Raw genomic sequence first — 23,601 nt, forward strand, 5'->3', positions numbered from 1 at the left:
ATCGGACGTGCAGAACACGTCAAAAAAAGACGTCATAACTTTCATTCTGGCTCCTCAGTGGACGGCATTTCAACGTCTGATTTTTGTAACAAAGACATTGAAAAGAAGTCTTTCGGACATAATTTTGCTTAGTGGGTAGTTAAAAAAAAAATAAAAAAATAAAGAAAGATGGGTGGAATCTAACACAATCGTAATCTTTGTCGTAATCGTAATCGTAATCACAAATCCAAACCTTGTGCATACTTTTAGTGCAATCATATGGAATCAGAAGACTGTTATGAACATATGGAATCAGAACCGTTATGATTTTTGTTTTAATGAATTCTTCCCATACCTTGTTTGCCATGATCATCTGCTTTCCACGTGACCTGAAATCACACACACACACACACACACACACACACACACACACACACACACAAGTTATTTTAAAACTCAGTATTAGATTTACACATGTCAGAATATGTTCCATTGGGACAATGCAAAAACTCAAATGACTATGATCTTGAAGCTGAGCTGGAAAGGCTAACAGTAATATTTTGAGCTGCCATGTGATTTTAGCTAAGTTACATTTATAGAAAGTAAAGTTAAATGAATCTGATTTACTGTGACCTAGCTGCACACCTAGGTCCTAGGGGTTCATCATGTTGTATTCATATTCTAGTATTCCTGTTCTAGGCTTTCCTGTATCATCAACAAGTACCTTAAGTTACAGTATTTTGATTTCTTAACGGTCTTAATAAAGTTAGTCATGTTAACTATTACGAAATAAACAAAAGAAACACGGTAGGCCTATTTTTAGTAAAACTGTGGCTATTACAATGGTAAAAAATCAGCTAAAAACGTGTTTACTACAATTTTATTATAATAAAATAAAGTATTTTTTTTAAGAGAAAAGTTTTCAGCTTCCAGACAGTGTTTCAAAATATCCCGCCATTTATTGATTTAATGTTACTGACTATCATAACGAAGATTTTATACACAATTATGGACTTTAATATGAATAACAAGTCTACTAAAGATTGTTTTAGGTCTTTAAGTTAATAAGTAGAGATGTGGGTTGGGTTCAACTGATCTTTCTTAACACAGATCGATAATTAAAAACGCATGCTGCATTTTCAGTGTTTTGCCCTGACCCAGTTATAACTGAACATCATTTAAGAATGCTAACGTTAGCATGGAAACTGTCTAACCACTTAACACAAATGTAATATAAAATATCGTACACACATGTAGTATGAGACTCTTACCTCAGCCGTTGATCGGTCGGGATGAGGTCCGCTGTGACGACGAACCAGGCTCACTGAAAAAGGGCGCATTATTTCTGGACTGACTGACAGACTACAAACAACTAATATGTGTTCAGCGCTCCTGCTCACGACTGGCTGCTTCTGTCGAATACGATTATAGCTTTGAACCACTGTGATCACAATCCAAGACTACTTCACGAGCGTAGACTGAAACTTCAAATCTCCCGCTTGCCCTTGACACAGATCGACGACAGAGACAGATCTGTAGCTAACTGTTGTGGGCGGGACTAGCAGCAACGAAACGTAATGGCGGATAATTTGAATCTGCGCGCGCGCGCGGGCACACACACACACACACACACACACACATACATACAAACGCACACAAAGCCACGCAGATTTGGAAAAACGATTCATAAAAGACATAAAATATAGGCCTAAATGAAAATTTCGGGCAAATAGCCTACAAATGATGATCAAAATGAACATCTATTTGCAAGACAAAATTAAAAGACTATAAATAATTAAATAGGCTTGCCTAATGTGTGTACAAATCTTAAAACTCACTTTAACCCCCACATGCTTAATAATCTTTAAGGAAAACATGTTTAGTGACTGCTGATTTCTGCAGTTATACCTTATTTTCTTTGTTTTCTAATTCCACAGAAATAATCTGTAAAATATTACTTAATTTTTTATGTAAAATTACACATAACCCTATAAAATTACAGAGAATTTCCTTTTAAAAACGTAAAATTAATGTAAAACCAAAATAAAAGCAATTACCTGTAAATTTAATAGTGGACCTTTAAATTACAACACATATCTGTAAAATAACAGGTATTCACTGTATAATGACAAAACGACAAAATTCTGTTAAAAAATACAGACCGTTTCCTGTAAATTTACAGTTTTTTTTTACAGTGTAGTTAGTTCGATGTTATTTTGTGTGTATAAGAAACGTGTACAAACTTCAAAAAATTATCGCAACAGCGAACTTCAGCTGCTGTTATCACATGTACACCTAAAGAAAACGACAAACTGAGTAAACTACCGGTAATTTTTGTGAATAGTTAAACGGTTGTTCATTCTATCAATAAAACAATATCTTTAAAAAACGGTATTACTCAGTCATGTAACGTATTCAGTTATTAAATGTTTAATCAGGGGGAAAGCGTATCTCAAAAGCTAACAAACAGCAGTAGCATTTTCAAGTAACAGCGTATGGGAATTCTTTGAGAAAATAATAATAATTAAAAAAAATTACCATTCAGAAACGTTTAGTAAGAGCCGTGTTTGCGGAGGTTCTGCTTGACTCTCTTCATCACCGCTCTCTGGGTCTGATTCTGGCTCAAACTGATGAGGCAATATTGACACCATTACATTTGACCGGAGCACATGCAACTGTCGCCCGTAAAGGTAATGGGCGTGAAGATTCCGGACGCAGTTTAGCCAATTACAACACACCGGCCGAACTAACCAATCTGAGCTCATTGCCTCTTTCTGAGGGAGTGGTTTCATAGACTCAGGAAGTCAACCGGTCGTTCAAGTGACAGAGGAGGAAGCGGCTTACAATAAAGGTGAAATTTATGAAAAATAAGGCGTTTTTTAACAAACGAAACACGAAGACATGTTATATTGCAGCCCATAAACATAATCAAGCTAAGAAAAAAGGCAGTAAACCACCCCTTTAAAATAATGCCCTGGCTCTTCCAAGCTTTATAATGGCAGTGAATGGAGGATGAGGAAGGCTTTGAGGGTGAGTAAATCATGGAGTAATTAAAATTTTTGGGTGAACTAATCCTTTAAGTTGCTTAAGTGTCAGGAAAATCCTTTATTGGACAATTTACTTAAACCAATTTTCAATAATTCAATGGTTGACTCAATAGCAATATTTGAAGCTCTTGTTTAATGTCAAATCATGCAATGCAGAGGAAAATTTACAGTGTACAAATTAATTAGATATTACATATAATTTGGAACTAAAATGTAAAGTTTTGCACATTGGTTCAGAAATGAGTGTGTAGCCTTTTTTTTTCGTTGTCAACTACTTTTTATCACTTTAGAAGCACCACAATTAAACTGTGTTGTCTGTTACAGAAAATGCTAAACAGATATTTAGAAGTTTAGTTTAAATTACATTATTAAATTACAAGTATTGAAAATCAACATGTGTATATGCTCTGTAAAAATTATGTAGTGTGATGCAAACCTGCTGTAAGAATTGAGAAATTAGGAGATGCCGGACAGTCTTGTTGAAGAGCGACCAGACCCTGAGAGAGGACAAAGGACCTCTCTGGAAATTAGCATTTAAACTCACCATTTGTGAGGCAAAGTCTCACCTCCGAAACATCCTAATCTACATCTCTCCCACTCTTCACCACTCCCCCTCTCTCATGCTGAGACCACATGTAAAACACCCAAGAAAATGTATAATGTGAATGATCATCACAGAGTATTTTTCATGTTTGGTATCATTTAAAATGTCACAGTGTGACTGGTAAAAATGTCTCATTTACAAATAAGTAAAACAAAAGCTAATACGGTTTTTATGAGTTTAGGGATAACTGACACACAAAGGAAGTTGGTCTCACACCCCCAAAAGGTGTAACCTCTGAATGCAAATTTCCATTGTTAAAAGATGTTTCCAAGTGAAAGAGGTCCATAATGAAATGCAGCAGGGGATTCGGAGCCTTTCTGTACCTCAGATTAGCCTGTGAGGCTGAGAGTGAGATCTTTCTGCCTCATGTATTTCTTAATGTTGGGTTGCATCTTTATCGATTATCTTTGAAATTATTATGAAATTGGCATGATACATTTACCTAACATAATGAATTGTTACATTTGATTATTCTAACTGACTTTGACATTATTTTCATTAAAGAGTTAAAAGGAAAAGTCAGACATTCGCTCACAATTAATGATCCACAGATATCATTAAAACCTTTTCATTTATGGAGTCAGATCAGATGAAATAACGAGAGAATACATATTCAAATGTATTGCATTTAATTAAAAAATACTTTGCCTTGAGAAAAGGACAGTAACACGCAAAGACCTCCCGCGCTGGTCGGATGCCAGTTTTGGGCCGATCGAGCGTGAGCTTACACTGTGGTTTTCACACACACGTGGGCTAAATACAGGAAATACGTTAAGTAAGTAGACAAGAGGTTAAGTGCAAAGATCACACGTATGTGTGTTCACAAGCTTTCTCAAGCTTTGGGACATAGGGGAGAGCAGGGGCGAAAGTACCATTTTTCAGAAAAACATAATTTGAAAAGATGATGTTTTAAACAGAGATATTTTTGCCGTGGTCAGTCACTCACAAATGTGGTCTATCAATACCAGGTAGTATTTTGTAAAAATGTACGACTTTAGTATAATTTCACTTTGAACTTAAGACTGCTCATGTTACTTTTGACCCCGTCAGTTTGACGAAAGTAACACACAGGTGGGTCAAAAGTAACAACAATATACAAGCTAGATTTTTTGTGTTACTCTTGTTTTTTTTTTTTATTAGCATAAATATACTTGAGTATTACCTTGTTAACATGTAACTGCAAACATATTTTGGCCTTTATCTTTGCAAAAAAAAAAAAAAAATTGCATTTTCATTTTAAATTTCAGTTTCATCAATGTTTCAAAAGTAACCCAACAGTACAAACTTGAATTGTTTTGAATATTTTTTTTTATTGGCAAATGTCAATCTATTTTATAAAATGTTTTTTCAACATGAAAAATATGAAAATTAAATTAAATTAGCATAATAGAAATTCGCAATATAATGTAACAATAGTCATGTTTCCATCCAACTGTTTACATTTAAAATGTGCATAAAAACATCTTGATGGAAACCCTGCAAATTCAAAGGTGGAGGTGGAAAAGCTATAAGCTATTACTAAAATCTAAATGTGACTATGGTAAATAGAAACAGATTGAGGGAAAAAAATGGTGACAAATCAGCTGATTTAAATGTGATTTAAGCTTTAAACGCCCTCTCATACACATGTCTTATCTGTCTTTCAGAGCCTCACTCTTGCCATATTCTGTTGGCATAATATGACATAAACATGTTTTAAAAAATGAGGGAGAGAGAGCAATACAGCGCTCGTGTTGTTTGAAGGCGGTGAGAGTGAACGGGCTGCGCGCGCGCGTCCGGGGCGCTATATTTTTTTTCCCAGGATGGTAGGGGAAGACTCATGAATATTCATTAGGGAAGTCATCCCTGATTGGCCTTAACTGCCGCAGGTCGACCAATCGGTGATGGTAAATGATACCTCGTGCCAAACCCAGACCAATCACTGTTCCATTCACGCCCTCCTCCCCTTCCCTTCTGTTCTCTGTGTTGTGTGCATTGTGTGTGCTGAAGGTGCTACTGGCAAATGTAACGCAAGTAACTAGCTCGGGAAAACTGTAATAATATTTCTATTTTTAGACGAGTAATGCCTTACACTACCAGTTAATGAAAAAAAGTAATATTATTACAGTAACGCGTTACACCCAGCACTGTTGCTGACGACACAGCTTAATGTTCATTGGTTTAAATAACCGTGATGTATTGTTCTCTTTTAAAATGTTTGATTTTAAAACTCTGATATCATGTTTTATGTGTATACGTTACGTGTGAATATTCCCAAACTATCTAACAGTGCAATCTCTATGGGTTATGCAATGTAATTTTTATTTAAAAAAAAGAAAAGAAAAAAAAAAGAAAGAAAAATATATCTGTATTAAAGGAGACATATCATGCTTTTAAATTGTTCCTTTTTACATATAAATCATACAGTTGTAGTCTATATAAAGCGGAACTGCAATGCTTGGGTCTGAATTCCTCATTATTATAGCTCCACAGGCCCCTTTTCTACCCCTTTTCCGATGTGCGTCTGAGAGCAACTCGTTTTGGTGCGGTCTCTTTAAATACAACTGAGACACTTCATACCCCGCCCCCTCTCCAGGATGCAGAGATGACACTCGGTTCAACTCCACCCCGTTCGGCCATTTTTGTAGTTTGATAGCAGAGATACGATTATCTAGCGACACAGAAACTTTTTATTCACACGTTATTAGCAAAATGTCAACAATGGAAGACTTGTCCAGCCAGCCTTACATGTTCGAGCCAGAGTCGGAGCCGGAGCGAGATGAAAATGAAGACGACGAACCTGTAGAACAACGTCTTCATATGGATGTATCGCAATGGTGTGTTACTGTATTTACACATGAAACTTTGGTCTTCCGACCTTTTACCACCGTGTCGATTTATTTTGATTAATATGTGCGAGGGAGAGAGAGCAACAGCGTCTAGTTTGGAGACGGTGATGTCTTGTTTACACTTTCGCCTGGCTCCGAAGAGAGAGAGAGAGCGCGCGCGCGACCGGGTCTCTCTCTGCTCGTTCTTTCAGTTAAACATGCGCCACAAGCGCGGCAGTTCATCTACATTAGATGGTGTAATGAAGCGTGTGGGGTTACTACATCCAACAACCGAACATTTTAACTTACCCTCTCGAAACTTCTGCATCCTTTAGCTTGGACTACAAAATTGCAGCGAGAAATAAAAATGGCGAATTGCTCGAAGTGTTGAGCCGGTAGTCGATGTCCTTATTTGGCAGTTCCGCTGCAAATACTGTGACATAATAGTTCAAAAAACATCATAGATAACAGAAAAATCGGAACAGGTTGAAAAATATGACCAAAACAGAATATAAAGATATCAACGAAGCACCTGAAGAGAATAATTTCATATTTTCTGTACTTCTAAACACTCCAAATATACAACAAAATGCATTTAAGGGCTAAAAAAGTGCATTTGGCATGATATGTCCCCTTTAAAGAAAAAGACTGATAAACGTATTTGGAATGGAATTAAATAATTAGGCTATTTGGGTGTCTATTTGGGACACACACACACACACCTGTGAAGCGATAGAAAAGTCCCGGGACCACATCACTCGCAAGACGAAACCTGCATTGGTGTACAAGGCCGAAGTCCACCATTCTCCAATTGAATGGTTGCTACACACACATATAGTTTAGATGTGTCCGTGGTTGATGGCCTACCAACCGCCCGCAGCCAGAGTCTAGCCCTGGCAGCATCGCGGGGAAAGATGCACTGGAACTTTTGCACTACGAAAACAAAAGGCTTGTTTGAGATGCGCCTTGCCTCGCCTGAAATGTAGTCGAGAGTAGGCGGCTGCAGTGAGAGGAGGAGTGAAAAAAGTGAAGGCAAGCCGGACATATCTCTCTTCTCGCAGTGGATCTGACACCTGTGAGATCAAAGATGGATATCGCGGGATTCACGGGATTCACGCTCGTTCACAGTAGGCTTGTTTGAGATGCGCCTTGCCTCGCCTGAAATGTAGTCGAGAGTAGGCGGCTGCAGTGAGAGGAGGAGTGAAAAAAGTGAAGGCAAGCCGGACATATCTCTCTTCTCGCGGTGGATCTGACACCTGTGAGATCAAAGATGGATATCGCGGGATTCACGGGATTCACGCTCGTTCACAGTAGGCTTGTTTGAGATGCGCCTTGCCTCGCCTGAAATGTAGTCGAGAGTAGGCGGCTGCAGTGAGAGGAGGAGTGAAAAAAGTGAAGGCAAGCCGGACATATCTCTCTTCTCGCAGTGGATCTGACACCTGTGAGATCAAAGATGGATATTGCGGGATTCACGGGATTCACGCTCGTTCACAGTAGGCTTGTTTGAGATGCGCCTTGCCTCGCCTGAAATGTAGTCGAGAGTAGGCGGCTGCAGTGAGAGGAGGAGTGAAAAAAGTTAAGGCAAGCCGGACATATCTCTCTTCTCGCAGTGGATCTGACACCTGTGAGATCAAAGATGGATATCGCGGGATTCACGGGATTCACGCTCGTTCACAGTAGGCTTGTTTGAGATGCGCCTTGCCTCGCCTGAAATGTAGTCGAGAGTAGGCGGCTGCAGTGAGAGGAGGAGTGAAAAAAGTGAAGGCAAGCCGGACATATCTCTCTTCTCGTAGTGGATCTGACACCTGTGAGATCAAAGACGGATATCGCGGGATTCACGGGATTCACGCTCGTGCACAGTGTTGATAATAAACTGGATGAAATTTAAGTTCTGTTGCTTTTATATGAAAATAAATATAATGAACAACACACCCAATGTAGCCTACTTATTTAATTCCATTCCAAATACATGTTTATCAGTCTTTTTTATTTAATACAGACATGTGTTTTTTTGTTTGTTTGTTTTTTTATAAAAAATACATTGCATAACTCATAGAGATCGCAATGTTAGATAGTTTGGGAATATTCACACATAATGTATACACATAAAACATGATATCAGAGTTTTAAAATCAAACATTTTAAAAGAGAATACATCACAGTTGTTTAAACCAATGAGCATTAAGCTGTGTCGTCAGCAAGTCGTTTCCCATCATGCTTTTGATCAGCGCAGTCAGTGGAGAGCAACTGCGCTCGACTGCAGAATCCGACAGGTGCGCCTTGCGCTCGCGAGAGATTTTTGACATACGTCAGCATGACATCAGAGCAAGGCGGACCGCACTCGGACACATTTCTAACCGACATGCATCTCGCGCTGATCACCGGTGATCGATTCTGCGCAGATTTTGCTCATCTCAAACAAGCCTAAACGCGCGTCCCATCATGATCTCTCATCTACTAGCTAGCCTACGCGATATCACACAGTTTGACATGTCTGTCAATAGGCTTGTTTGAGATGCGCCTTGCCTCGCCTGAAATGTATGCGAGAGTAGGCGGCTGCAGTGAGAGGAGGAGTGAAAAAGCACAGGCGATGGACAGTTCTCTGTTCTCGCAGTGGATCTGACACCTGCGAGATCAAAGATGGATATTGCGGGATTCACGCTCGTGCACAGTGTTGCTGATAAACTGGATGGAATTTAAGTTCTGTTGCTTTTATATGAAAATAAATATAAGGAACAAGACACCCAAAGTAGCCTACTTATTTAATTCCATTCCAAATACATGTTTATCAATCTTTTTTTCTTTAATACAGACATGTTGTTTTTTTTTAATGATGTTTTATAAACAAAGTTCGGGAGGAGCACATTCAAATAATCAATCCAATCTACTCGTCATCAAACAATTATGTCTACCCTAATCAGCATGACAAGAAGTATATATATATCCACTCTGTCAACTCACCTAATATTCCGTGACAGTTTTCCAGCATTTGGTCCCGCCCATTTGTCGTAATGTCAGAGATCGAAGTCGAACTCTTCCCGTCTGATGACGATGCCCTCGCTACCCAGGATCCATCGCAGTTTCCCAGCACTGCAACGAGCTCCCAGGCTCAACAGGACACCGCAGCTGAACCTCCAGCTACACAGCGAGGCCGCCGGCCTAGCCGAGCCGCTTCCCGTACCCCGAGGCGCCGTGGCTTGCCCTCACCTCCACCATCAAGATTGCCACCACCTTCTCCAGCTTCTTCCTACACTTCAGCACAACCGACCATTCCGGCTATAGAAAAATGGACAGTTTTGGGATTGAGACAAGCGCTAATCAGCGCTGATGTTCATTTTTCCAGGAGAATGAATAAAGCACAATTGTACAACCTGTATGTTTCACTCCAGTCTGCTTTCCCGTCTCCAAAATCCACTCCATCTGCAAAATCCGGAAGAAAGGCACGTTCCCAGTTAACTCCTACTCCCTCTCGCGCAGGGCCTAGTTTTCCGCGAGCGTCAGGCCGCAGTAGGCCTTCTGCTAGCCTGAGCCGCGCCCCAGATTCAGCCGCCGCTGCCAGGCCCCAGTCTCCTCTCCGCTCCGCCGAGCTACAGACCGCAGCTTTCTCCAGCTCCGCGCCCCCCGTCTCAACGCCATTTCTAATTGAGACAGGCGGTAGTGTGAGTATGCTTCCAATGGCGCAGGCTCAGCCACCATATAATTTTCCTGTCTCTTTTTCCAACCCGTTCCCCTGTCAGTGGCCTGCAGCCCCACCTCCAGACTCTAGCGCGAGGCTGCCTCAGCTAGAGTCGCAGGCCCAGACACCATTTCTACCTCCCCAGCTCCCTTCCCTTCCCACTTTTTCTGTTCCTCCACAAGCTCCAGGGGTCGACCCAAGTGTGAGGTTGCCTCCACAAACGGCCCCGGCCCCGGGGACTTTTCCTCCTAACACTTTTCCTCAAAATCGTTCTCCTTTCACTTTGTTTTCCGCAACGCCGATGCCCATCCCGCCGAACGCTACAGCTATGGAACCGCCCCCTGTTGCCAGTAACATCAGAGCTCAGATCCTCACAGGTGCGGACATTGATTTATCTTCCCTTCTCTCTTTACTTCCTCCCCCCGTGTCAAACCGTCAAATCGACTGCGGCGATTTTGAAGTAACCCTCAAAAACCCAGTTAATAATTCATCCCGCATTCTTTCGTTCTCTGAATTCGCTATTGCTTTCAGCCGTTATAGCGAAATAATTTGTGCCGCACTACCCCACAGGAGAAGAGAGTTAAATGATTATCTCGCGATAATCGCGGAACTCGCGCTTTCATACGGAGGAACCCATTTTTACACTTACCATAAATTGTTCTCTGCAAAGTGCGCCGTCCGAGTAGCCCAGTGGAACCAGTGCCCTTACTGGGGCGCTCTAGACACGGAGCTACACAATAGAGTGTTCCTAGGTTGCCGTAACATATCCTGCGCGGTTTGCAGATCCGTTTCTCACTCCACCACAGCTTGTCCCTTGATTAACCCTCCTCCCCGCCCAGATCCATCACCAGCTGAAAAATCAACCAGTTACGTCCCACGGCCAGCAAACATCAATTTCAACGACTCCGATTCCAAAAGAAGAAATTTCTCATCCAACAGTCAAGTTTGCAATAACTTCAACTCAGGACGTTGCATTCGTCAACGCTGCCGTTATTTGCATGTTTGCAGCTATTGTGGCGGCGCTCATGCCCGCACTATATGCCCTGTTAAAAGGTCCGTAAATAAAGATTCAAAAAATTACTTGTCGACTCCTGTGAATATTTCTCGTCTGTCTTCTGAATTGTCCCACCACCCCAACACTGATTTTACCAACTATTTACTGTCGGGTCTCGAGCACGGTTTCAAACCTGGCGTTGAAAGCCTCCCCACTCAAAGTATCATATGCGATAATCTCCAGTCCGCGCTCGCTGAACCCGACGCAGTCGACATCCTGATTAAAAAAGAAATCGAATCAGGCTTTATGATTGGTCCTTTCAACAATCCTCCTTTCGAGTGTTTCCGCATCAGCCCCATCGGGGTGGCGACCAGGAAATATTCAGGCAAAAAACGCTTAATAATCGATCTCTCAGCCCCACACAATTCCCCGTTTCCAAGCATAAACAGCCTTATTTCGCTGGAACAATTTTCTCTTAATTACCACACCATCGATCAAGCCATATCCTTGATTAAAGACGCAGGTTACAGCGCTTGGCTTGCTAAAGTCGACATCACATCTGCTTTTAAAGTGATGCCCATTCACCCAGATTCATGGCATTTGTTCGGCGTACGCTGGCAAGGAAAATTTTACTTCGCTGTCCGTTTAACTTTTGGATGCAAAAGCAGCCCCAAGATTTTTGACATGCTATCAGAAGCAATTTGTTGGATTCTTTCCAATAACTACTCAATACCCTACTTAATTCACCTATTAGATGATTTCCTAATCATCTCACCGCCTGACCTTGTCCCAGCCACGCATCTTCTCACAGTCCAAAAAGTCTTCGCTGAGCTCGGGATTCCAATCGCCCAAGATAAAACTCTGGGTCCAGCGACATCCATCGAATTTTTGGGCATTAATTTGGACTCAGTTAACTTCCAGGCCTCACTACCTAAGGAGAAAATCGACAGGATTATTCTGGTCACATCCGCCCTCCTAGAAAATCCACATTGTTCCAAACGAGAGCTACTTTCTCTACTCGGCCACCTAAACTTTGCGATGCGCATCATCCCGCAAGGCCGCCCTTTCATCTCACATCTCCTCTTCCTCGCATCATCAGTGCACGCGTTAGAGGACCAAATCTCCCTAACTACTTCATGTTGCAATGAGCTCAGTTTATGGATAACTTTCCTTAAACAATGGAACGGCCTGTCTTTTTTCTATAATGATCTGATTTCTCTCCCTGAGGATATCCAATTGTTTACTGACGCAGCTCCCTCCATTGGTTTCGGAGGGTATTACCAAGGCCGTTGGTTCGCATCTACATGGCCCACCCAGCTGTTAGACTCACCGCAGTCACTAACATCCTCAGCGCTGTTCGAGTTGTATCCTCTAGTGGTAGCAGCTTTCCTGTGGGGAAAAGAATGGTCAACTAACAGCATAATGGTGCACTGCGACAACGAAGCAACTGTGCATTGCATCAATAAAGGCCGCTCAAATTCCCCCGCACTAATGCCTCTCCTGAGACGCCTCATTTGGATCGCAGCTTGCGATCAATTCATTTTAACTGCCAAACATGTTCCAGGTTCCAGAAATCAAATAGCTGACTCTCTCTCTCGTTTTGCTTTCCAGAAATTCAGGCTGCTGGCACCAGATGCGGACCCTTTTCCAACCCCAGTACCTCACTATTCAGAGCTGATATTCCCATAAACCACCCATTGAAACCACTTCTCGATGCCTCTCTTAACTCCATTCTTCAAGCCGTTTCAACCAGCACCCTCCACTCCTACTTAACTGCATGGAAGTGTTTTCAGTCTTTTCACTTCATATACAAGCTGCCTTTTCCAAATTTTTCTCTGCTCACCATCACTTCATTCATAACCTATCTCAACAGCATCAAGAACCTCAAAGCCGGCTCCATCAAGGGTTATCTAAGCGGAATCCAATTCTTCCACAAACTCCTTTTTGGTTCACCCTCCACAGAGATAGCAAATTCTCAGACATCAATGCTCATCAAAGGTATTCAAAAAACCCAACCCACCCGCCCAGATGCCAGGAAACCTATAACGTTAGACATACTCACTAAATGCATCTCCACCCTCCGCAGAGGTTACCATTCCACCAACACAGCCCGCACACTGGACGCAATGTTCATTTTGGCTTTTTTTGGCTTTCTAAGATGCTCAGAACTCACCATAACTTCCAGCTTCAACCCAAAAATCCACCCCACAACAACAGATCTATCAGTGCTAGACAACGAAACCATCTCCTACTTCATTAAGCAAAGTAAGACAGATCAAACCAGGAAAGGCCATTTCATATATATTTTCAATCTCTCATCACCAATCCAACCATACCAAACTCTCTCAGCCTACTTGCTTTTCAGGAATTCACAGTCTAAATCCCCTTCTGACCCACTTTTCGCAGACGACTCCAACCGCCCTGTTACACGTTTCTGGTTCCAAAAACACCTTAAATCTGTTTTGCTCCTTTCAGGCATCCCAGCAGACCACTTTTCCAGCCATTCTTTTCGCATAGGCGCAGCAACAACAGCTGCTCAAAAAGGCCTCTCTCAGCAGCAGATCCAATCACTTGGCCGTTGGTCATCGGACGCCTTCAAAAGTTACATCCGCTCAAACCGCTTCCATATCAAAGAAGCCCAACGAACCCTCATCAGCTAAATTCTTTTACAACTCCTCATTCACGTTGAAGCAAGTCATTCCCAACACCACAGCAGCATCATCTTCCTCCATTGGGAGCCCATTTTTTCCACCCAACTGGCTCTAGTTAGTTAAAAAACAAGCTAATCAAGTCTACCTCAGCAGATCTACTCCACTCCCGCAGAAGTTCCGTCACTCCGTCCAAACTTATTCCACTTCTGCAGCAGTGTCTTTTACTCCGCTCCCGCAGGAGCTCCATTACTCCATCTAAAATTGCTCCACTGCCGCAGCAGTGTCATCTACTCCGCTCCCGCAGGAGCTCCATTACTCCATCTAAACTTGCTCCACTGCCGCAGCAGTGTCATCTACTCCGCTCCCGCAGGAGCTCCATTACTCCATCTAAACTTGCTCCACTGCCGCAGCAGTGTCATCTACTCCGCTCCCGCAGGAGCTCCATTACTCCATCTAAACTTGCTCCACTGCCGCAGCAGTGTCATCTACTCCGCTCCCGCAGGAGCTCCATTACTCCATCTAAACTTGCTCCACTGCCGCAGCAGTGTCATCTACTCCGCTCCCGCAGGAGCTCCATTACTCCATCTAAACTTGCTCCACTGCCGCAGCAGTGTCATCTACTCCGCTCCCGCAGGAGCTCCATTACTCCATCTAAACTTGCTCCACTGCCGCAGCAGTGTCATCTACTCCGCTCCCGCAGGAGCTCCATTACTCCATCTAAACTAGCTCCACTGCCGCAGCAGTGTCATCTACTCCGCTCCCGCAGGAGCTCCATTACTTCATCTAAACTCGCTCCACTGCCGCAGCAGTGTCATCTACTCCGCTCCCGCAGGAGCTCCATTACTCCATCTAAACTTGCTCCACTGCCGCAGCAGTGTCATCTACTCCGCTCCCGCAGGAGCTCCATTACTCCATCTAAACTTGCTCCACTGCCGCAGCAGTGTCATCTACTCCGCTCCCGCAGGAGCTCCATTACTCCATCTAAACTTGCTCCACTGCCGCAGCAGTGTCATCTACTCCGCTCCCGCAGGAGCTCCATTACTCCATCTAAACTTGCTCCACTGCCGCAGCAGTGTCATCTACTCCGCTCCCGCAGGAGCTCCATTACTTCATCTAAACTTGCTCCACTGCCGCAGCAGTGTCATCTACTCCGCTCCCGCAGGAGCTCCATTACTCCATCTAAACTTGCTCCACTGCCGCAGCAGTGTCATCTACTCCGCTCCCGCAGGAGCTCCATTACTCCATCTAAACTAGCTCCACTGCCGCAGCAGTGTCATCTACTCCGCTCCCGCAGGAGCTCCATTACTCCATCTAAACTAGCTCCACTGCCGCAGCAGTGTCATCTACTCCGCTCCCGCAGGAGCTCCATTACTTCATCTAAATTTGCTCCACTGCCGCAGCAGCGTTATCTACTCCGCTCCCGCAGGAGCTCCATTACTCTACTCCACTTCCGCAGAAGTACATCACATATGACCATCCCCAGCCTACCACCTTAGAGGCACACCCATCCGACGCCATGCTAGCTTTGCACTCTGCAAGTTTGGGGGGTCACTAACATCATGGCGGCTGTCCGGCTTTTATTTGCAGCTTTTGGGGGGAGTACTCTGGGTTCGGGCCGAATACCGAGCCCGGAGCCCTCTCCTCGGACAGCACGCCAAATACGCATCTATTTCTATCTGACTTATTTGTAAGTGTGAACTAGTGAAATGATGTTTTATAAACAAAGTTCGGGAGGAGCACATTCAAATAATCAATCCAATCTACTCGTCATCAAACAATTATGTCTACCCTAATCAGCATGACAAGAAGTATATATATATCCACTCTGTCAACTCACCTAATATTCCGTGACAGTTTTCCAGCATCCCTCCACCACCCCGACTCCTCACTCTTGGCTCAATCTTTTACAGCCAGGAATACGGGGGGAGTACTCTGGGTTCGGGCCGAATACCGAGCCCGGAGCCCTCTCCTCGGACAGCACGCCAAATACGCATCTATTTCTATCTGACTTATTTGTAAGTGTGAACTAGTGAAATACAAATTACATTGCATAACCCATAGAGATCGCACTGTCAGATAGTTTGGGATATATTCACACATAATGTATAGCCTACACATTAACATGATATCAGAGTTTTAAAATCAAACATTTTAAAAGAGAACAATACATCACGGTTGTTTAAACCAATGAACATTAAGCTGTGTCGTCAGCAAGTCGTTTCCTTTTGATCAGCGCAGTCTGCGGAGAGCAACTGCGCGCGACTGCAGAATCCGACACGTCTGCCTTGCGGTCGCGAGAGTTTTTTGACATACGTCAGCATGACATCAGAGCAAGGCGGACCGCGGACACATTTCTAACCGGCATGCATCTCGCGCTGATCACCGGTGATCGATTCTGCGCAGATTTTACTCATCTTAACAAGCCTATTGGTTCCACGTGGTGTCATGAATAATTAAGAGCCAGTGTCTTCTCATTGGATAAGAAAACTCAGTCTCATGAATAATTATGAGACACCGATGAGTCATCAAAGTACTATTATGGTGCGTTCAAGTCATCTCGTATAGATCGTATTTACGAGTTGAACGCACTTGAACGCCACCACAATGTCGTAAATACCAGTGGGGAGCTCGGGATTTTCTCTAAGCTCCGATCTGTACGAGTTGGGGGCGTGTCAGTGATTAACATGCCGGAATACACAATACGTAAAGGTATTTAGCTGTGATATTGTCAGGCTTTTCTATTTACAGCGCAGTTAGCTAATCGCCAACACAGAATATGATAGTATTATAATATAACAATGCAACATGTAATGATGTGTTGGCAGTGGTTTCATAAATTAATTAAAAACATAAAAATACAAAGTATACCTGATGCACATTTCTTTGTTCTTCATTTTCTAGAACAAGAGTTTAAGAACCTTACTGTATTTTTGGGTAATTAATTAAGAGAAAGTACTTTGCCATTTTGCTCCGACGAAAGTGACTTGAACGCACATGCCGTTATAAGCACGACTTCCCACCTCGTACGTACGAACTTCCCAGGAGGACTTGAACGCACCATTACGCCGCCTTCACACTGGCAGTTGAAATCAGCTCCGTAATACGCAATATACGCCCCCAGCGGACGTCGTACACAACGGTGAAAAGCGTCGGAAGCACTGATCTACATAGAATGACACACACACATATATATATATATATATATATATATATATATATATATATATATATATATATATATATATGTATATGTCATTATATAGATCAGTGGTCGGAACATCATGAAAATAAAAAAAATGACATGACAACTAATCGTTATAAAATCATTATTTATTTTATTAACAGTTAAGAATCCAGGTTTGTTTATCAGTACCATAGCAACGCTAACTTCCGTTGGGATTTTCGGATAGAAACCGTCCGTAGCCTTTCGCAAGAGTTCAATTTTTTGAACGCATCCGGATGGCCAATGGACACGATTTTTTTCGCACCGCACTCGTTCGCACCCATTCGCATGCGGTCTGCGAATCTCCATAGGAAATGAATGACTTCCGGTCGTTTCGCTGCCGTATCGGAGCTGATTTCAACTGCCAGTGTGAAGGCGGCGTTAGGTGTGTTCGACATCGACTGCGGCTGGATGTAACCGATCAGCGAGAGTAGCCGCGTGTAGGCGGGGAGGAGCTGCAAACGGAGACGTGAAGTCGGACACTTTCTGGTTCCCATAGTGACCGCTCACGTGGTGTTTGCATAGTTTACCACAGCTGAAAGTGAAATAAATGCAATATTTGCCTAATAATGCACAGATGTTTCAGAGACATTTTCATTCAATACTTTATGTACTGCTTCATACAGCGTCTGTTTGAACAAGAATAAAGTTCAACATAAGCTACTATCAATGAAGTGGAGTCTACGTTTTTAATCAGTTTTAATTTGATAAACATGACACAATATAACGTCGCAACTACATGAAAAGAGTGTTTACTGTTATAAAAAACTGATTTGTGAGCTTTAGAGGAACTAAAGGTGTTCGAATAAACACGAAACACACGTGATCATTGTCATGCGGTGAATCCGGCCAATCGTGGAACAGCTGTGTCATCATCAGCCCTCGTGCAGCCGCTCGAGAAGCTGCGCTGGCTGAGTTCTCCGGCTACACTCAAATCGCTCTCACGGTACTTTGATGGCATACGTCACAGTCGCGTGGCGTCGGTGCTGCATCAAGTCGGACAAAATTTCTAACTGGCATGCACTGCTTCAAGTCAGCCGCCGATCGGTCTGTGCAGAGGTGCATGAAGTCGAACAAGCCTATAGTGTTCTGCCATGTCACAGCCTGTGACGTGGACATGATGAAGTTTTTAAACCCGGAAGATGAAAATAGCGGAAAAATACTACATTTTTACCATTATCCCCCTACTATTAAATCTAACAGATGCTAACATTGTCTTCAGTGGTGTTCAACACACATACCTCTGTTAAAATCTCAGAAAATTTGGTTTAGGGTTTCATGACCCTTTCATTTTGGAATAATGTAAAACGCGTTGCGGCAGCACGCAGACATAGGCGAAACAGCTTGCGCGCCTCTTGGCTGCTCTGCGGCAACTATTAAATGTGAATGTGCCCACGATCCAGTGCCCACAAACACTACACACTGCATGTCTTTTGGTTTCTGTAAAAACGAAACCAACACACATACAGTCACCCCAGGCCGACGGTGTTTTCAGTGCAGTAAATGTGCCCGCTGTTCTGCGCCCACATTCACTCACAGACATGACAAACCCCACGGGGTTCCCCCGCTCGCTCTCTCTCAGCTATCCGCCAAAAGAGAGTCTAGTGCGGACAGGCTCCCTGCTGTGATCAGCACGTCCCCCGCCTCAAACGCTGCAAGCACAGCGTCTATGTTACAGCATACCGAAGCTCTCTGGCCGCCACTATATCACGGCCAGAGCCCAGATCTCATTCAACCCCTAGCTATTCATGCGAATGCATGGGCAAAGCTTCCCGGGGTATCAGAATGGGTGCTGAGCGTTATAGAAAGAGGCTATTCGCTACAGTTCGCTCGACGCCTTCGCAGTTGCGCGGCGCGAATCGAAACCACGGTGAAAAAGGAAGTAGCACTTCTACTTTGAACCGAGATTGCGAAACTGTTGAGCAAAGGGGCCATAGGGCCTTTATCTCAAGCTCAGAGCGAAGGGGGTCTGTACAGCAGATATTTTCTGGTACAAAAAAAAAAAAAAAGACGGGGGTCTCAGACCCATTCTAGTTTGTAGCGTTTACGACTCTGGGTAAATATGAATTAGCTCAAGAATATGGGGAATCTTGGGAATATTAATATTTATGACTCATGGTCATAATTCATAAGTCGCATGTACATTTATTTTATCAATTATCGAGATTACCTTGTTCTATAACTATCTGACCAACATTTGATTCGTCCAGCGAAACAAATGTAAAATCATTACAGTCAAAAAGAGGTATTCACAAACTTCAGGAGAGTTTCATGTCCTGGCCACGGACATCCAACTTCCTGAGTTTATTAATTAAAACTACTGGATGTAGTCTAATATCGAGCTTGTAGCTTAGATCTTTTTAGATTCATTGGCTTATAAGGTGGATTTTTCAAACACAGAGGCAGTGAAAAGTATTTATGAATTTTAATAAATGCAAAACTAGAGATTATATGAGCTACGAATATAAACGTACGTAAAAATGCAAACAATAAACAGACAAACATATAACCAAATAATTTCATAGGTGATCAGAATGAAATGAAATGAAAGAAAAAAAAAGAGAAGAGAAGAGGAAGAAGGGTAACTTAATTCACAGACCTAAGAGAGAGAGACCAGGAAATCAACTTTTAGGTTGATAGATAGTACTTGCGAGCTGTTGTACTCTTTCAGTGCGATGCTGGAAAAGGGGACGCGCGCGTGCGCGTGTCCGGCTGGTTTGCGTCTGGCTTCGTCTTCTGGGTCGTTTCGCAAGACGATGTAAAGGCTCACTTGAATTTAACATTACCGGAAAATAAGATTCATCTCCCGGGATGGGAGAGGTTTAAAGTCTTTGTTGCAGCGACGGCAGGCTTTTACATGACGCGGGCCATGTGTCCCAGAGGCCAAGTCCAGGCCCGTTCAGCTGGAGCAGCGCTGCACGTGGAGAAGGAGGAGGAGGTCAGGGACCGGAGGAAGAAGAGGAGAGATCAGCGGGATCGATGAGAGAAGAGAGTGAAGAGTGGGGGTCTCTTCCTTTTAACAGACAATCTGTTTACGCCTTGTTTTGTGACAGAGCGAATCAAAACTTCTGATCTGTAGCGGGAAGACGTCTTCTTTGTGTGAAGAAAAACACGCCCCCTTTTACCATATGTTTCATGAGGGAAAGGATTCATACTTAGAAATATGATATTTCCTGGAACAAATGCATATTATTGTACTTTGCAGTCAAGATTCGTCTCCATGAGATGGAGAGGATTGCATAGATATCCATTATGACAGGTAAAGATTGGGGAAACATAACGTTACATTTATATGCATAATTACACACAAATAAAGTTTGATTAAACACACAATGAAATGGTCACTATTTCCGTTATGGCATGTGAAGACACTTGAGAAACATAGGAATACATATCAACATTTTGGTAATGTCCTATGTGGGTAAGTCAATGGAAAATCTGGACGTGTGTGTGTGGTGCGTTTGGGACGTGACTCGCTGGAATGTTAGTTTTCCTGGGTTGTAAGGTTTTATGGTCTGAGGTAGGGTTACCACAAGACACTATTGAGGAACTTCTTTCATAAACCTTCAGAATTAAAGATTTTACTCTAGCAAGTCACACCTCTATTATAAATTTGTAATGAATGGTAAAATGAAATTTTACTATGTGGAAGTCCATATATGGAAATGTGCTTCAGTTGCATCTCGTGGTGGGTTTCTGGTTGAAAGTCCACGAGTGTGTGTGTGTGTGTGGAATGTCACGAGGCTGTAAAAGTCACAGGAAGTCCATGCTGAAATGGGGGTTTTAGAGGAGATTGTCCAGAACAGGTTTCCTTTTGTGACTAAAAATGTCCCTCTGGGGAGCCCCAAATTGCCATTTTGACATGTCCAAGCAGACTTAGTGACGCCGTGGACAGACCCGTTGTCTAAAAAGACAACGAAGGATGTGTTTGGAAACAAGGAATTACTAATTGGTACAGCATGTGACCGCATGTCAGGCATTGTCGCTACAAGTTCTAAGACAGCTGACCAAAGCGCTTGCAAAGCGCCGGTTCAAAATGCTCACAAGCAGGGAAATCCTCTCGCAAATTCGCCAAGGGGACTGGTTTGCGTCAATAGATCTGAAGGACGCGTATTTTCAAATACAAATAGCGTCACGTCACAGGCGATTTTTGAGATTCGCCTTCGAGGGCCAGGCATATCAATACACAGTCCTACCGTTTGGCCTGTCCCTAGCACCCCGTACATTCACGATGTGTATGGACGCGGCCCTCGCTCCCCTGAAACTTCGGGGAATGCGAGTTTTGAACTATTTGGACGATTGGCTGGTTCTAGCTCAGTCTCACTCAGAGCTCATAGAACACAGGACCATGTTACTCGAACATCTCGAGAACCTGGGTCTCAAAGTCAATTGGGCGAAGAGTTCACTGTCTCCCAGTCAGAGAATATCTTTTCTGGGCACAGAACTGGACTCGCTGTCTATGACAGCTCAGCTATCGCCACAGCGCAGACTGGACATTCAGTGCATGACGGAAACCTTCCGCTGCGGCGCTATAGTCCCGCTCAGAAAGTTCCAAAAGATGCTGGGTCTCATGGCCTCAGCATCACCAGTACTTCAGTTGGGTCTGCTTCGCATGCGCCCACTGCAGTTCTGGTTAAAAGTGCGAGTGCCGCGCAGACCTCCGGTCTTTTTCGCCTCAAGGTCAATCAGAAATGCGTCTCAACTCTGAAACCTTGGAAAGCGATCGACTGCTACCAGTCAGGTGTATGCCTGGGGACTTCCTCGAGTGTGAAGGTGGTGTCTACGGATGCCTCCACCTAGGGATGGGGAGCGCTGCTCGAGGGCAGACCGTTCTTTGGCCAGTGGTCAGAACGGGAAAAGCTTCTACACATAAACTGCTTGGAAATGATAGCAGTCGACAACGCGCTGAGGCGCTTTTGTCCCCAGATAGCAGGGCACCACGTCTTGGCCCGTTCAGACAACATGTCAGTGGTGGCCTATATAAATCGCCAGGGAGCTATCAGGTCCCGAAACCTTTACAGGCTGACGGAACGCCTCCTGGTCTGGGCTCAGCACAACCTGCGCTCGCTGAGAGCAGCGCACGTGCCCGGATACCACGTGGAACAATGTTCCAGCAGGAGAATGGTCTTTACACCCACAGACAGTCCAGCTGCTGTGGAAGACATTCGGCAGAGCAGAATAGACCTGTTTGCGTCTCAAGAAAACGCTCACTGTCCGAAATTTTTCTCCAAGAGCAAGGATGCGCTAGCCCCGCTGCCCGCTCTATGCTTTTCCCCCCCGTCACGCTCCTACCTATTATATATTAGAGCGGATCAGGGAAAACGGATGCTCAGTGCTACTAGTAGCTCCGTTCTGGAAGAACCAGGCCTGGTTCCTAGTTTTGATGCAGCTGACAAGCACTGCCCCATGGCCGATATGGGCCATCAACGGGTACCCGCTAGCCTCCCGGAGGGAGTGTTATACACGATCACGCAGGCTAGAGCCCCTCTACGAGACGGCTCTATTCCTCAAAATGGTCTGTGTTCTCTAGCTGGTGCACAGCCTGTGGCATATCACCCCCAGATTGTGGGGTGACGGAGGTTCTCTCCTTCCTGCAAGAGCTACTGGATAAGGGCAGGACCCCATCCATGCTCAAGGTTTACGTGGCGGCTATAGCAGCGTTTACTAAACCAACGCTTGGCCAGTCACTTGGAAGGAACGATCTGGTCATTCGCTTCCCTAGAGGAGCTAAGAGGTTAAATCCTCCCAGACCTCCCTCAGTTCACATATGGGACCTTTCCACGGTCTTGGAGGCCATGAAAGGTGCCCCATTCGAGCCAATCAAATCAGTGGATATCAAACACTTGTCTTTCAAGACAGTGTTTCTTCTGGCTCTCGCTTCAGTGAAGCGTATTGGGGACTTACAAGTGCTCTCAGTGAGCGCGACGTGTATGGAGTTTGGGCCAAATGACTCGAAAGTCATACTCAAACCAAGGCACGGGTACGTTCCTAAATCCCTCAACATACCGTTCAGGTCTCAGGTGATTTTCCTGTCAGCCCTGCCGGTCTCTAACGAGAAGAAGGACGCCAGCTTCCTTTGCCCGGTCAGGGCATTAAGGGCTTATGTGTCTCGCTCATCTGTCTTCAGATAGACAGAGCAGCTCTTTGTCTCGTTCAACGGAAGTTCTAAGGGACTAGCTGTGTCGAAACAGAGCCTATCCAGATGGATAGTCGATGCTATAGCGCTGGCTTACGCCTCTAAGGGCTTGCAGTGCCCGTTAGGTGTTAGAGCGTCTAGTGGGATTGCCTTACAAGATATCTGTATGGCGGCAGGCTGGGCCTCCCCGTCTACATTTATAAGGTTTTATAACCTAGCAGTTTTATAACCTATAATTGCTTTGCAGGCTAAGCTGCTTTCGGTCTGATAATTCGGTATTGTCTGCCCCGATGTTTTCGGCCCAGAATACTGAAACTGCTTGAGCAACGCACGCTGATCGATCATGCAGCACTATGGGTCTGTGTGAAACACTATATATAATTGCTCCTTTTAGGATGCTATTTATTACAGTAATGATACTTTTCTAGCCCCTCTTCCTGGACTCTCTGTGAGTCCCTGATGATCATGTACTATATGGGCCCAG

Source organism: Scardinius erythrophthalmus, assembly GCF_964197995.2.
Source record: "Scardinius erythrophthalmus genome assembly, chromosome: 6".
NCBI classification, from domain to species: domain Eukaryota; kingdom Metazoa; phylum Chordata; class Actinopteri; order Cypriniformes; family Leuciscidae; genus Scardinius; species Scardinius erythrophthalmus.